The following is a 14,693-nucleotide window of genomic DNA, read 5'->3' on the forward strand; positions in this document are numbered from 1 at the left end:
CATCATTAACTTCTGCTCTGATTTTTATTATTTCCTTCCTTCTACTTCTTTGGGGCTTTTCTTGCTGTTCTCGTTCTAGTTCTTTTAGTTATTGTGTTAAATGGTCCATTAGATCTTTTTTTGTTTCTTGAGATAGGCCTGTAATGCTATAAAATTTCCTCTCAGGACTGCTTTCACCGTGTCCCATAGATTTTGGGTTATTATCTTTTCATTTTAGTTACTTTCCATGAAGTGTTTGATATCTCCCTTGATTTCATTGGTAACCCATTCACTGTTTAATAACATGCTATTTAGCCTCCATGTGTTTGAATATTTTTGAGTTTTTTTATAGTGGTTGATTTTTAGTTTCATAGCATTGTGATCTGAGATGATGCTTGATATGATTTCAATCTTCTTATATTTGTAGAGACTTGCCTTGTGCCCTAACATGTGGCCTGTTTTTGAGTATGTTCCATGTGCACTTGAGAAGAATGTGTATTCTGCTGCTTTGGGGTGAAATGTTTTGTAAATATCAATTAAATCCATTAGGTCTAGTGAGTCATTTAAGGTCTGTGTTTTCCTGTTGATTTTTTGTCTTCATGGTCTGTCCAATGCTCATAGTGGGTTTTTAAAGACCCTCACTATGACTGTGTTGCTGTCAATCTCCCCTTTAAAGTCCCTGAAGAAATTTTTTATATATTTATGTGCTCCTCTATTGGGTGTATAAATGTTTATAAGGGTTATTTCCTCCTGTTGGATTGATCCTTTTAGTATTATGTAGTGACCACCTTTGTCTCTTGTTATGGTCTTTATTTTCAAGTCCGTTTTGTCAGAAATAAGAATTACTACTCCAACTTTCTTTTCCTTTCCATTTGCATGGAATATTTGACTCCATCCCTTCACTTTTAGCCTGTGTGAGTCTTTTGCCCTCTGGTGTTTGTCTTGTAGACAGCATATATTGGAGTCCTGTTTTCTTATCCATTCAGCTACCTTATGTCTTTTGATGGGACCATTTATTCCCTTTACATTTAAGGTTACTATTGATATAAGCTTATTTAATACCATTTCCCCCCTTTATGCTGATGTAACTTTCTCTCACTATTCCTTCTTTTTCTTAAAGCAGTCCTTTTATCATTTCTTGCAATGCTGGCTGTGTGCTAGTGAACTCTTTCCACCTTTTTTTTTTTTGTCTGGGAAGCTCTTTATTTCACCTTCAATTTTAAATGATAGCCTTGCTGGATAAAGCAATCTTGTTTGCATCTTCTTGCTTTTCATTACTTGGAGAACTTCCTGCCACTCTTTTCTGGCCTGAAGAGTTTCTGTTGAGAAATAAGCTGTCAGCCTTGTGAGGGTTCCCTTGTAGGTCACTGCCTGTCTCTCTCTTGCAGCCCTTAATATTTTCTCTTTGTCCTGGACATTTGTTATTTTAAATATGATGTGTCTTGGAGTCGGTCTCTTTGGGTCTTTCTTGTTTGGAACCCTCTATGCTTCCTGAACTTGTGTGGCTTTCTCTTTTGCCAGCCTTGGGAAGTTTTCTGTCATTGTGTTCTCCACCAAGTTCTCTAACCCTTGCTCTCTTTTCTCCCCCTCTGGCATTCATGTTATCCTAAAGTTCCTTTAGACTGTCCTCATTCTTTAAGTGTTTTCCCTTTTGCTGCTTTGATTTAGTGATTTTTTTCTACCTTGTCTTTTAAGTCACTTATTCTAGCCTCTGCTTCATTGAGCTAGCTTTTAATTCCTTCTAGTGCATTCTTGATATCAGATAATGCATTTTTTATCTCTGTCTGAGTTTTGTTTATGGTATGTATCTCTTTTTTCATGTTTTCACTAAGGTCCTCGATCTTATCATCTAGTTTCTTCTTAAGTTCCTTGAACATCTTTAAAATCAATGCTCTGAACTCTGTTTCTGATAACCTGCTTAACTCCATTTCATCAAAGTCTTTTTTTGGCGATATTTCCTTCTCTTTAATTAGGGGGTTGTTTCTTTGTCTCCCCCTTTTGGTAGGTCTTAGTGTTTGTATCTATATGTTAGATATATTTGCTGTCTCCCAGTCTTGTGGGATGGGATTTTGTCTTGTGGGTCTAGTGGAGCCCTGAAGTGTGTTTTCCTTATACTTCTGAGCTCTTTGCTCTAGGCATGTCCCTCTTGTGGGTGTCCCTTTTGTGGTTTCTTTATGTTCTCCTGCTGTGGTTGGGTCTAGATTGTTGTTGATCGGTCCTTGGGAGGACCCTCCTCTCAGGTTGGCTAACTGTGTCTCAGCCCCAACCTCGTGTAAGCTGTTGTATGGGTGTTGGAAAGGCAGGACAATACACAACTAAACTTCCAGGAAACAAGAGGTATCTTACAAAATATCTTGACAGTCACAATGAAAACAACCCACATGAAAATAGAACTGGGAAAGTGAAGGGAGAACACACACACAAATGCTTAAAAAAAAGAAAGAGAGAAAGATAAGTAATATTTAGAGAGAGCAATGTATATTGTTGTTAATAGTGGTGAAAATTTAGAAAACAATAATAATCTAAAATGTAAAAAATATAGAAGCTAGTGGCAGATAACAGAAGCAGAGAAAAGATTCTGAAAGAAGGGTCAGCAAACAATAAAGGGAGAGAATAAGAATAGGATAATAGTGGAAAATGAGAAAACAAAAATACAATAAATAGAATAAGAGAAACTAAGAATCGAACAAAAAGACAGGAAGACAGAAGGGAGGATAACAAAAGAACAAAAGAAAAGTAGAAAAAGAAAAAGGAAAAAAAAGGTATGCCAATGGTTCGAGAGGAGAGAGAGAGAAATAGGTCATGCAGAGAGGGAGTCCAGTAAGAGATTTGGGGAAAACTATAGAGGAAAGTAGTAAACTTGGTTATAATGATATATTCCCAATCGTTAAGCCGGGAATATGAAGACAATTTTGACAGAAACAAGGATAAAACAAAACAAAGCAAATAAAACAAAACAAAAACAAGCTAAGCAAGACAAAATTCTTTTATAAAAAAGAGAAAAAAATTAGTTAAAAATGTTTTTTTAAAAAAATTAAAAATATTTATTATAAAATTTAAAAAAGAAAAAAACCAAATTTTCTCCCCTTTCTCTTTTTCCTAAGGAGAAAAACCAAAACAAGCACACAATCAAAAAACAAACCAAAAAAAGAAAAACCAAAAAAGCAAAACCAAAACCAGACCATAACAAACAAACAAAACAAAAATACGTAAGAGAAAAAGACAGTCAATCAGGTGAGTTTCTTCTGGGCTGCTTATGTTGTCTGAGGCTCACTGTTTTGTATGCTGATTTCATTTCTCCTGTGAGGTGCTTGCGTATCAACCAATGTGAGGAGCTGTCTAGGTTTGGTTCTGGTGTCCTTAGGTAGATGGTTGGTCTGAGGCTCTCCGTGGACCACCTCCTCTTGTCAACTTTTTTACAACCTTGTAGTTGCCTGGTGTTACTCCAGTCTTCTGTAGAGTCTTTAGGGTGCAGGATGGAAAGTGTAGCTAAGGGTATCACTCCCCTTAGAGGTTTCGCTGTCAGGCACTCACTCTTCAGGAGTTGGTCTCTGCTTCACAGCCAGTTCCTCTGTCCCTACCCTGTCCTCTGATTCTAGTTCCCCATGCACTGGCCTGCTACAGTTTCAGATTGATTTCAGTCTGTTGCCTTTTCTGTATGGGCCATTTCAGCAGCTTGGGTTCAGTGGGTTCAATTAAAAAAACATTCCAGTGAGCCCCCAGCAGGGGCTTTCAGCTTTTCCTCTAGTTCCTGAACAGTCCCTTAGAGTCTTATTCTTGTAATGTCCTCCTGTGAGCTGCTCTCCCTTCCCCCTCATGATTGTGCCTTGTGGGGGTGTCTGGGGCTTTAGTGAGCTGGACCCGCCCCTTTTCTTTTGGCGGTGGTGCTCCCGGCTGCATGAGAGGTATATAGGCTCTGCCCCTCCCTGCTCAGCACTGGTTTACTGGTGGCACCAGGTCCACCCCTCAGACAGTCTCCTGTGCAGACACCAATCCCAGCCTCCACTGGTCTGTGTGTGCAGTGCGTGCTGGAAGGTGGGAGCCAGTTCTGGGATCAAACTTGCAAAAGCACAAAGCAGCACACTGGTAGAAAGTCCACCCTGTAAGGTCCTGCCGCCCGCACACCAAGGCATCCAGCAGGAGGGCACTCAAAGCCAGCTGCACGCAGCTCCCCGCACGGCTGGTCTCAGCAAAGCTGGGGCGGCTTCACACGCCACCATGGTGCCCCTCCGGGTTGATCACAGTTCCCAGCCTCTCAGCGCTGGGAGCTCAGGTGGGGAGGACACTCTCTGGGCTGGTTGCAGATCCCAGCCTCTTGGCACCATAAGCTCAGGGCCGGGAGGCTCCTCCCTTCCCCCACGCTACATGGATTCAGTGCTTTCTGGGGCTCAACACAATGCCTCACAGGGAGGCCGAGGGTCCCAGTGTGTGGCTGCTCAGCGCAGTCCTCTGGTCCCTCACCACTTGGGTGTCACACACTTTTGGGACAGCCTTCCCTATGCTCCTGAGCATTAGATTCCGGTAGCAACCGCCATTAGAGGCTTTGTTTCCTAGGAAGGCTCCGACCCCCCCCTCGTGGACTCACTGCTTCCCTAGGTCCCCCTGCCCTGTGCGCGGGGCGCTCCTTCCCTTATTTTCTCTCTGGGTGTGGGATCCCTGCTTTTGGATGCCATCCACACTCCCGAGAGGAGGGAGCTTTGCAGCCTCCAAGCCTCCGGGCTTGGAGCCCAGCACAAGCTTCAGGGGAGACTCCCCCTTCCTACCACGCCCCTCTCTTACCGGACTCTGTGATGTTTCTTCAGTGCTCCCCTCTAGCACTCTGTCCATTCAGGTATGTTTCTCTGGTTTTTCCAAGCTAGCTACGTAGGATTTTAGGAGTAAACTGAGTCCGTGGCTGGGAGCAGGGGCACTCTGCTGCTTCTCACAGTGCTACCATCTTCTGTCATTGAAGTTTATTTTTATGTATCTTATTTTCTTAGTTTCAATAGTAAGAGGTGCTTTTTTTTTTTTTAAGTTTCTCTTTCTTATAGTTCATTATTGGTGTATAAAAATGTCAATTTTTGAATGTTAATTTTTGAACCTGCTACATTGCCCAATTCATTTATCAAATCTAGTAGTATTTTGTTTGATTCTTTAGGGTTTTCTATGTGCAATATCCTGTCATCTGTGAATAATGAGAGTTTTACTTCCTCTTTTCCAGTTTGGATATAATTTATGTTTTCTTCTTGTCTGATTACTGTGGCAAAGACTTCTAGTACTATGCTGAATAATAGTGGTGAATGTTCACAATCCTGCTTTGTTCTTATTTTTAAGGGAAATGAATTTTGTTTTTGACTATTGACTATGATGTTCACTGTAGGTTTGTCACATATGGCTTATATTATTTTGAGGTATGTTTTCTCTATTCACACTTTGCTGAGAGTTTTTATCAAAAATGTTTGCTGGATTTTTCCAAGGGCTTTGCATCTGTTGATATAATCATTTGACTTTTTTCTTTCATTTTGTTCATGTATGTATCACATTTATTGATATTAAACCAGCCATACAATGGAGTAAAGACAGTCTTTTCAATAAATGGTGTTGGAAAAATTGGACAGATACATGCAAAAAAATGAAACTGGACTACCAACTTACACCATACACAAAAGTAAATTCAGAATGGATAAAAGACTTAAATGCAAGGCATGAAACCATAAAAATTTTAGAGGGAAACATAGGCAGTAAAATCTCAGACATCTCTCATAGCAATATGTTTGTTGATACATATCCTAGGGCACGAGAAACTAAGGAGAAAATAAACAAATGGGACTGCATCAAAATAAGAAGCTTCTGCACAGCAAAGGAAACATTCAACAAAATGAAAAGGGAGCCCACTGTATGGGAGAACATATTTGCCAATGATACATTTGATAAAGGTTAATATCCAACATATATAAGGAACTTGTACAACTTAACAAAAGGAAGACAAACAATCCAATTAAAAAATGGGCAATGCACCTAAATAGATATTTCTCCAAAGAGGACATACAAATGGCTAAGAGACATATGAAAAAATGCTCAACATTGGTAATCATCAGAGAGATGCAAATTAAAACCACAAGAAGGTATCACTTCACACCTGTAAGAATGACTACCATCAACAAGTCAATGAACTACAACTGTTGGCAAAAGTGTGGAGATAACGGGAAAAGGGCACCCTAGTACACTGCTGTTGGGAATGCAGGCTGGTGCAGCCACTGTGGAAAGCGGTATGGTTTCCTCAAAAGATTAAAAATTGACCTGCCATTTGACCCAGTCATCCCACTTCTAGGAATATATCTTAAGGACCCCCAAACACTAATCACAAAGAACTTATGCACCCCTATGTTCATAGCAGTGCAATTCACAATTGATAAGATTTGGAAACAGCCCAAGTGCCCATCAGTAGATGAGTGGATAAAAAAGCCGTGGCACATTTACACCATGGAATAGTATGTGGCTGTGAAGAGGAAGGACCTTTTGGTCTTTGACACAGCATGGAGGGAACTAGAGAGTATTATGCTAAGTGAAATCAGCCAGTTGGAGAAGGACAAGTAACAAATAATCTTGATTATAGGTGGAATATAATAAACAAAATAAACTGGTGAACAAAGTGGATCCAGTAACATAGAAGCTTGGAACAAACTGAGGGATCTCAGAGGGAAGGCGTGGAGGGGGGTGTGGGTGGAGAGAGATTAATCACGGAACTTGTATGTTTATGGGCATGGCCCATGGACGTGGACTTTGGTGTGGGGAGGGCATGGGAGTGGGGTGGATGTGGGGTGGAGGGGATCAGTGGGGTTAAAAGGGGGACATCTGTAATGGTCTCAACAATAAAATTAAATAAACATTAAAAATAAATAAATAAAATAAACCAGCCTTGCATCCCCAGAATAAATCCCACTTGGTCATGTTGTATGATTTTTTTAATGTATTGCTGGATCAGATTTGCTAATATTGTTGGGTATTATAGCATCTATGTTCATCAGAGATATTGGCCTGTAATTTTTGTTCTTTATTGTGTCTATCTGGTTTTGGGATTAAGATAAAGTGGCCTCATAAAAACAGCTTGAAAGTCTTCCCTCTTCTTTAATTGTCTGGGAAGCTTTTTAATTCTTTCTTGATTTCATTGGTAACCCATTCATTGTTTAATAACATACTATTTAGACTCTATGTGTTTGAATGTTTTTGACAGTTTTTATTGTGGTTGCTTTCTAGTTTCATGCCATTATGATGCAAGATGATGCTTGATATTATTTCAGTCCTCTTGAAATTGCAGAGACTTATTTTGTGTCCTAACACCGGTCTACCTTCAAGGAAGTTCTGTGTGCACTTGAGAAAAATTGGTATTCTGCAGCTTTGGGGTGATATGTTCTGTAAATGTCAATTAAATCCATCTGATCTAGTGTGTCATTTAACATATTTTTCCTTGTTGATGGTTTTTTGTCTGGAAGATCTATCCAGTGATGTCAGTGGGGTGTTAAAATCACCTTCTATAACTGTATTGCTTTTGATGTCTCCTTTAAATCCTTCAAGAGCTTATTTTATAAATTTAGGTTTTCCTATATTGAATGCATATATGTTTACCCGGGTTATATCCTCTTGTTGGATTGATCCCTTTATTATTATGCAGTGGCTTTTGTTGTCTATTGCTATGTCCTTTGCTTTGAAATCTATTTTGTCAGATATAAATATTGCTACCCTTGGTTTTTTCTCTTTTTTTTTTTTCATTTCCATTTGTGTGGAAATTTTTTCAATCCCTTCACTTTCATTCTGTGTGAGTCTTTTGTTCTGAGGTGGGTCTCCTGTAAATAGCATATATACAGGTCATATTTTCTTATCCCTTCTGCTACCCTATGTCTTTTGATTGGAACATTTTATTTGTATGCATTTAAGGTTATTATTCATACATACATATTTATTGCCATTTTTATTCTGTTTACATATATTTCTCTCTATATACTTATTATTACAGCAGCCCCTTCACCATTTCTTGCAATGCTGCTTTGGTGGTCATAAACTTCTTTTGACTTATTTATTTATTTATTTATTTATTTATTTATTTATTTATTTATTTATTTTATGCCTGGGATGCTTTTTATTTCACAATCTATTTTGAATAATAACTTTGCTGATTTGACTAATTTTGATTTCAGTTACTTGGTTTTCATTACCTTGAAATCTTCATGCCATTCCCTTCTGGCCTATTGTGTTTCTGTTGAGAAATCATCTGACAACCTTATGGGATGGGAGCTCCCCTGTATTTCACTGACTGTTTTTCTCTTGCTGCCCTTAAGATTCTTTCTTTGTCTTTAACGTTTGCCATTTTAATTATGATGTGTGTTGGAATAGGTCTCTGGGTTCTTCTTCATTTCTACCATCTGGGCTTCCTGAACTTGTGTCTTTTTCCTTTACCAGCTTAGGGAAGTTTTCTGTCATTAGTTCTTTTAACAGGTTCTCTATTCCTTGCTCACTTTCTTCTCCCTCTGGAATTACTATGATGCAGGTGTTTCATTTCATATTATTTCAAAGATCCTTTAAAGTGTCCACTTACTTTATTTTTATTTTTTTAATTAAAGTTTTTTTATTGTTCAAAATAATACAAATGTCCCTTTATCTCCCCATTGAACCCTTCCAACCCCCCCGCACCCTCCTTCCACACCACTGTCTGTGTCCTTTGGTTATGTATATATGCATATAAATTCTTTGGTTAAGCTCTTCCCCCCACCCATCCACCCCCATCCTTCCCTCTGATATTCATCAGTCTGATCCATAGTTCCATGTCATTGAAACTATTTTGTTCATAAGTTTATTAAGTTCTTTAGATTTCACATGTAAATGAGATCATGTAATGGTTGTCATTCACTGCCTGCCTTATTTTGCTTAGCATAATATTCACCAAGTCCATCCATGCTGTCCCAAACGGTACAAGATCCTCCTTTTTACAGCTGCATAGTATTCCATGGTGTAAATATGCCACAGCTTTTTTTTATCCACTCATCTATTGATGGGCACTTGGGATGTTTCCAGATTTTAGCTATTGTAAATTGCACTATGAACATAGGGGTGCATATATCCTTTCTGATTAGTGTTTCAGAATTCTTAGGATATATTCTTATAAGTGGGATCACTGAATCAAAAAGCAGTTCCATTTTTAATTTTTTGAGGAACCTCCATAATATTTTCTATAGCTGCTGCACCAGTCTGGTGTTCCCATTTTGGTGTGTCCCTTTTGTGGGTTCACTGTGCTCTCCTTTGTGATTTGGTATAGATTGTTGTTGACTCATTCTTGGGAGGACTCTCCTTTCAGGTTGGCTAACTGTGTGGATGAGCCTCAACCACATTGTGTGAGCTGTTGTTTGGGTATTTGAAAGGCAAGACAGTACACAACCTAACTGCCAGAAAAAAAGCAATATCTTACAAGATATTGTGACAATTACAATGAAAACATCTCAAGTGAAAGTCAAATTGGGAAACTGAAGGGAGAACACAAATGCTAGAGCAAAAAAAAAAAAGACACCAACAACCCCCCCCCAAAAAAAGAAAGAAAAAGTATGATTCCTAGTAGTAACAACAACAAAAAATTAATAATAAACTAAAAGTAAAAGTAAAAAATAGAGAAGCTACTTGGAGATAAATGGGCAGAGAAAAGATTCTGAAAGAAGGGCAAGCAAAGGGGTACAGCGTTGGAATAGGAAAATAGTTGAAAGAGGAAAAATAAAAATACAATAAAGAGACAAACAGAGGGTGGGGGTGTCCCTGGGGTGGGTGCCAAGATGGCCTCTCAGGCTCTGGCTGTTTTCAGATGCTTCAAGAATGAACAGAGACTGATTTGGATTATGTGTTTCTCAGCTGGGCTAAATAAATGTTAACAACGGATAAGTGCAAACAAATTGGGCATTTGCAGCTTCCTCATGACCATTCCATACTCACCCTTCAGAAATGGCATTGTGTGGACTGCAATACAAGTTTGTCTATTTGGGCTTGCCTTAGCTGATCTCATGTTGCCTGTGGAAGATTTATTGAAGAACATGCTGTTAAGCACTTTTGAGAGAGCAGTTATCCTGTTGCATTAGAAGTGAATGATATATATGTTTTTTTGTTACCTTTGTAATGAGTGTGTTCTTAATGATAATGCAGCTGGAGACCTGAAGTTATTACGAAGTACATTAAGTGCAATCAAAAGTCAAAATTATCACTGCGTCACTTGTAGTGGAAGGGTTTTATAATCTATGGGTATAAATGGTGATTCTTATTTCTTACATGATGACACCCAATCTCTGCTTCAAAATGAAGATCAAATGTATACTGATCTTTGGCACAGAAGGACCCTAGGGTAAAATTTTTCAAATTTGGTTTGAACAATCACCCATTGGAAGAAAAAGGCAAGAAGATAAATTTTAGGAAAAAAATAGAAAAAAGAGAAGTAAAGAAAAGATGGCAAGAATTAGAGCATGAAGTTAAAGCAGAGTTGGAAAGTATGCGTCCAAGAAAGAGTCTATGTTTGTGAGGTCTAGTTTTGTCTACCACAATAGAAATAGTTCCTGTTCAAGAACCACTACAACCCTCAGCATCACCAGCAAAGGAAAGTAGTATCTACCTCAAAGATGTCAGATTTTAAAAAGCCAGTGACCCTTCAATTAAACAAAAGCCAATCGTAACTCCTGGTGTAAGAGGATTAAGAAATTTTGGAAATACTTGCTATATGAATTCTGTCCTTCAAATGTTGAGTCATTTACTTATTTTTTGACAATGTTTTTAAAAACTTGATTTGAACCGCTGGCTGGCTGTGACAGCTAATAAGACAAAATCATCTTACAGGCATTCACCAGTCACAAAATGAATGAATGCCAAGAAAAAGATATGGTGTTTGTTCACTCCAGACATCCAAGTATATCATCCAGACTAAGTGGTGGAGCATTAAAGATAGAAAGATGGAACTTACTCAGCCAAGAGACTCAAGTTCACAATACATTTCTCTCTGTCATGAATTGCCTACTTTGTTCTAAGTCATGTGGTCTGGAAAGTGGGCCTTGGTCTCACCATTGGCTATGCTATACTCAGTGTGGAGACTAATACTTGCTTTTCATGGTTATGCCCAACAAGATGCTCAGGAATTTCTTTGTGAACTTTTGGATAAAATATAACATGAGCTAGAGACAACTGGTACCTGGTTACCAGCTCTCATCCCTACTTCTCAAAGGAAACTCATCAAACAGATTTTGAATGTTGTGAATAATATTTTTCATGGACAGATTCTTAGCCAGGTTACATGTCTTGCATGTGACAACAAATCTAATACCATAGAACCTTTCTGGAACTTGTTACTGAAATTTCCTGAAAGATACCAATGTAGTGGAAAAGTTCCAGCTTCCTAGCTATGCCTGGTTACTGAAATGTTGGCCAAATTCACAGAAACAAAAGCTTTAGAAAGAAAAATCTATATATGTGACCAGTGTAACTCAAAGTGTAGAAGATTTTCCTCAAAACCAGTTGTACTCACGGAAGCCCAAAAACAGCTTATGATTTGCCATCTACCTCAGGTTCTCAGACTACATCTCAATTGATTCAGATGGTCAGTACATAATAATTGGGAGAAGATTGGTGTTCATGTTGGCTTTAAATAAATCTTAAACATGGAGCCCTATTGCTGCAGGGAGTCTGTGAAATCCCTCAGAAAAGAATGTTTTATCTATGACTTATCTGCTGTAGTAATGCACCATGGGAAAAGATTTGGCTAAGGACACTACACTGCCTACTGCTATAATTCTGAAGGAGGAATAGAGGGGAAATGTGTTTTATCTTGGGTTAGACTTGGCAGCTGGAGTTCAGGCTCTAGTTATTTCTAAATTGGCCACTAAATCATCTTAAGCAAAAAAAAAAAAGAAGAAGAAGAAGAAGACAAAAAGAAACAAACAAAAGACAGTTAGAAGGAAGAAAAAGAAAAGAAAGGAAGGAAAAACATTATACCAATGGAACAAAAAGAAAGAGAGATAATGCAAGGGCATGGAGGGAGTCCAATAAGAGACATGGGGGAAACAATAGAGAAAAGCAGTAAACTTATTTGTTATAATGATAATGTCCCTGCAATTAAGCAGAGAATATCAAGAAAATCTTGATAATAGAACAGAAGACAAAACAAAAAAAAAGCAAAAGAAAACCAAGCAAAGCAAAACAATTTTTAAAAAAAATTAATTAAAATATTTAAAAATTTTTAAAAATTAAAAAGAAAATTTTTTTCTTTTCTCTGTTATTTCTAAGGAAAACAAACAAACAAAAAAGAAGCCAATCAGGTGAGTTTCATCTGGGGACCTTATGTTGTCTGAGGGTCACTGTTTTGTATGCTGATTTCAGTTCTCCTGGGAGGTATTTGTGCATCAGCCAATGTCAGGAGCTGTCTAGGTTTGGCTCTGGTGTCCTTAGGTAGTTGGCTGATCTGAGGCTTTCTGTGGGCCACCTCCATTTGTCAGCTATTTGGCCTCCTCCTTGTGGTTGCCTGGTCTTACTCCAGAGTCTTCTGAAGAGTTTTTAAGGTGCAGGCCAGCTAGTGTAGCTTGAGATATTTCTCCCTTTAATTAGAGGTTTTGCTGTCAGGCACTCACGGTAGGAAGTTACTCTCTGCTTCAAAGCCAACTCCTCAGTCTCTACCATATCCTCCAATTCTAGTTACCCATGAAATGGCCTGCTTCAGTTTCAGATTGAATTTAGTCTGTTGCTTTTTCTGTATGGGCAGTTTCAGCAGTCTGAGCTCATTGGGTTCAATTAAAAAAAATTCTGGTGAGCACTTTGCCTGCTCAGCCCCCAGAAGGGGTTTTAAGCTTTTCTCCAGGTCGTAAACAACAGTCCCTGAGAGTCTTATTCTTATAATGACCTCCTGTGAGCTGTTCTTCCTTCCCCCTCAGGACTGTGCCCTGAGGGGGATATCTGGGATTTCAGTGAGCTGAACCAGCCCCTTTCCTCTTGAGGGTGATGCTCCTAGCTTGCAGGAGAGGTAGGAGTGCTCCTCCTCTCTTTTCCCAGATCTGGTTGCCTGATGCATGGGATGCATATTTCAAATTCTTTACAATGCAGACACAAATTTCAGCTTTCACTGGTCTGTCTCCCCAGTGCAAGCTAGGAAGGTGGATGCCTGTTCAATGATCAAAAACTGATAAATGCACAAATAAACACACAGGCAGAGAATCTGCCCTGCAAGTTCCTGCTGCCACTGTGCCTCAGCACCAAGCAGGAGGTGTCACAGAGTCAGCCCCACTCAGATCCCCTGCACAGCTGATCTCAGTAAAGCTGGGACAGCTCTTTGGATGCTATTCCTGCTCCCCTCACGGTGGGTCAAAAATCCCAGTATTGCTGCAATGAGAGCTCAGGTGGCTGGAGAACTGATCTGCCCCAAAAGCAGCTCTGGTCTCTCTCTGATGTCTGGTGAGTTCTCTTCCCTTTCCCCACACCACACAGATCAAATGCTTTCTGGTGTTCTACACAGTTTCTTACAGGAAGGCAGAAGGATCCTGTATGTGGCTGCTCAGTGCAGCCCTCCAGCCCTTTCTATTCGGGAGCCACACACTGTGGGTCAGCCTTTCCTATGGTCAGCAGTGGGTGTAAAAGATGCTTCTTGGCCACCATTAGAAGCTTTGTTTCACTGGAAGTCATGGTTCTGTCCTCACAGGCACACTGTTCCCCTGGGTCCCTTTGCCCTCCACGTACAGGCTGTCCTTCCCTTCCCCACTCTTCCGGTTTGAGATCCCCACTTTTGGATGCCAGTCTGCACTCCCAAGGGGAGGGAGCTTTGCAAGCTCTAGCCCTAGGGCCTCAGAGCCCAGCACAGGCTTCATGGGGGACTCCTTTCTATGCCCCGCTCCCTCGTTACCAGACTCTATGATGTTTTTTCAGTGCTCCCTACTCGAAATATGTCCACTCAGGTATATTGCTCTGGTTTTTCCAAGCTGGTTACACATTATTTTAGTGGTAAATTGAGCCTGTGGCTGGGAGCGAGGGTGCTCTGCTTCTTGTTACAGTGCCACCATTTCCCCCTTCTTCCTCTTGCTTTTTAAGTATTTTTTTTCTTTTTGCTGCTCTGATTTGTTTTCTACCTTATCTTCTAATTCACTTTTTTGATCCTCTGCTTCAGTGAGCCTGTTTTTAATTCCTTCCAGTGTATTCTTGATGTCAGATATTGTATTCTTCATTTCAACCTGGTCTTATTCATAATATCTATATACTTTTTTCATGGTGACATAGCTTTCATTAAGTTTCTTGTAGTTCCTACTAAGTTCCTGGAAGTTCCTATTATGTTTCTTATAGTTTTCTTTAAGATCCTTTAGCATTTTTATAACCATTACCCTGAACTCTATGTCTAATAACTTGTTTACTTCTATCTCCTCTAGTTCTTTTTCTATTGATTCTTTTCTTTAGTTTGAGGGTTGTTTCTTTGTCTCCCTATTTTAGTGTGTCTATGTGTTTGTATCTATGTATTAGATATATTTGCTATGACTCCCAGTCTTTTGGGGTGTGCTTTTGTAGTAAATGTCCTGTAAGATCCAGAGGTGTGGGGTTTTTTTGTACTACTGAGCTGAAATGGCAAAAAAAGATAAGAAGACAGAGAAAGAAAAAAAGTTATCCAAAGTAATAATAAGAGAGAGAAAGGTAAAGCAAAAGAAAGACCAAGGGGGGGGGGGCATAGGATAAGGGAGTTGACCAAT

General features: G+C 39.4%; 1 pseudogene; it reads left to right on the forward strand.

The window, feature by feature from the left end:
• Positions 1–4,197: 4,197 nt before the first annotated feature.
• Positions 4,198–11,846, forward strand: LOC107532756 (ubiquitin carboxyl-terminal hydrolase 44 pseudogene; annotated as a pseudogene).
• Positions 11,847–14,693: the final 2,847 nt, after the last annotated feature.

This window comes from Miniopterus natalensis, chromosome X (genome assembly GCF_054644295.1).
Source record: "Miniopterus natalensis isolate mMinNat1 chromosome X, mMinNat1.hap1, whole genome shotgun sequence".
Classification (NCBI taxonomy): domain Eukaryota; kingdom Metazoa; phylum Chordata; class Mammalia; order Chiroptera; family Miniopteridae; genus Miniopterus; species Miniopterus natalensis.